Source organism: Sminthopsis crassicaudata, chromosome 2 (assembly GCF_048593235.1).
Source record: "Sminthopsis crassicaudata isolate SCR6 chromosome 2, ASM4859323v1, whole genome shotgun sequence".
In the NCBI taxonomy this organism is placed as follows: domain Eukaryota; kingdom Metazoa; phylum Chordata; class Mammalia; order Dasyuromorphia; family Dasyuridae; genus Sminthopsis; species Sminthopsis crassicaudata.
This window is the reverse complement of record NC_133618.1, coordinates 413,268,822-413,271,193: the sequence shown is the minus strand read 5'-3', so window position 1 is coordinate 413,271,193 and position 2,372 is coordinate 413,268,822. Positions and strand designations below refer to the sequence as shown.

General features: G+C 34.7%; 1 pseudogene; it reads right to left on the bottom strand.

The window, feature by feature from the left end:
- The window catches only part of LOC141552876 (cytoplasmic dynein 1 light intermediate chain 2-like), a 1,317-nt pseudogene extending 587 nt beyond the window's left edge, over positions 1-730 (bottom strand).
- Positions 731-2,372: the final 1,642 nt, after the last annotated feature.

Here is a 2,372-nt window from a genome sequence, read left to right as displayed (position 1 = left end):
TCAGTTCCAATTGATGGACAGACTCAACTAAACCCAGAGAAGGAACACTGGGAAATGAATGTAAACTGTTTGCATTTTTTTTCTTCCCAGGTTATTTTTATCTTCTGAATCCAATTCTTTCTGTGAAACAAGAAATGCAGTTCTACACACATATATTGTATCTAGGATATACTAATAACACATTTAACATATATGAGACTGCTTGCCATCTAGGGGAGGGTGTTGAGGGAAGGAGGAAAAATTTGGAATAGATGTGAGTACAAGGGATACTGTTGTAAAAAATTACCTATGCATATGTAATGTAAAAAAAGTTATAATTATAAAATTAATTTTTAAAAACTGCATCCTTTTCCACCACTAAGGCAGGTGTGATGACCTGAAAACCGTATGTTTTATGTACAATATACTTGTACAAGTCAAGGCTCTTTTCTTATATACCTGATGTATAAATCAAGGTAGCTCCATATTGTAAGCAGAATTTACGGATGTGTGACTGAATGAAATCAAAGTGTTCTTCTTGATAGTCATGTTCCTTCTCTAGAATACTCACTGCATTACACTTTGTGCAAACAACCAAGACTGGGATGCCAACATTATGTGTGAGCATGGTGTCTCCAAATGGTAAGGTAACATTTTCACCATCTTGTGCACTGGGCAAATTCCCAGCACCCAGAGTCCCATTTCCCTTAGGCCCCAACAGCAGCTTCTTCTCCACCCCCACTGGTGCCATCTTGCCAACTGCAGCCACTGACCATATTAAGGTTAAGTTTAAAAGTATTCTAATCAGATTAAACAGAATTTTTTGGTAATGAGCAAAATAAGACCTGAGAACAAAATACCAAAATACTTCTCTTACTATACAGAAACAGAAAATTTTGGGTGCATTGTGTGGCACAAGTTCCATGATACAGTTGAGTATTAACAAGTTTTACTTAGATTTAAAAAAAAAAAGAAATAGTTTTTTTAATTAAAAGGAAATGTTCAACTGACTTGGATTGTGTGTATCTCAAAAATGATTGTGATAGAAATACACTGACAGTACCAATAAAGCTTAATAAAAATGAATACAATAAAAGTCTGTTTTCTCTTTGAAACTTTTACCCTTTCTGTCTGGGGCCAAGGAGGACATATTCAAATCTTCTTCCATATGATAACACTTTCTATATTAAGAGATAAATGTAATGTTCCCCTATCAACTTTTTTTTTAATTCTCTGAGCTAAACATACCTTTATATTATCTTTCTTTTAAAAACGTATCCCCAGTGTGCCTAATAAATAGTTACATTTGAATTGTATTATGATGGTCAGAGGCAAAAATATGATTTCCTCACAATATGAGTTATTGAGTTGAATTGTAGTCACATTTAAGAGGGGCAATGTGAAAGGCAGTATACACAGAGAAATTGCTGGGAAAATTGGAAATTAGTGTGGCAGAAAGTAGGCACTGACCCACACTTAACATCATACACCAAGATAAGGTGAAAATGGGTTCATGAACTAGACATAAAGAATGAGATTATAAGTACATTAGAGGAACATAGGATAGTTTATCTCTCAGACCTGTGGAAGAGGAAAGAATTTATGACCAAAGAAGAACTAGAGATCATTATTGATCACAAAATAGTAAATTTTGATTATATCAAATTAAAAAGTTTTTGTACAAACAAAACTAATGCAGATAAGATTAGAAGGTAAACAATAAACTGGGAAAACATTTTTACAGTAAAAAGGTTCTGATAAAGGCTTAATTATCAAAATATAGAGAGAATTGACTCTAATTTATAAGAAACCAAGCCCTTCTCCAATTGATAAATGGTCAAAGGCTATGAACAGACAATTCTCAGGAGAAGAGATTGAAACTATTTCTAGCCACATGAAAAGATACTTCAAGCAATTATTAACCAGAGACATGCAAATTAAGAGAACTCTGAGATATCACTACAAACCTGTCAGATTGGCTAGAATGACAGGGAAAGATAATACTGAATGTTGGAGGGGATGTGGAAAAACAGGGACACTGATACATTGTTGGTGGAATTGTGAATATATCCAGCCATTCTGGAGAGCAATTTGGAACTATGCTCAAAAAGTTATCAAACTGTGCATACCCTTTGACCCAGCAGTGTTACTACTGGGCTTATATTCCAAAGAGATCTTAAAGAAGGGAAAGGGACCTGTATGTGCAAGAATGTTTGTGGCAGCCCTCTTTGTGGTGGTCAGAAATTGGAAACTATGTGGATGCCCATCAATTGGAGATTGGCTGAATAAATTGTGGTATATGAATATTATGGAATATTATTGTTCTGTAAGAAATGACCAACAGGATGATTTCAGAAAGGCCTGGAGAGACTTACATGAAATGAGCAGGACTA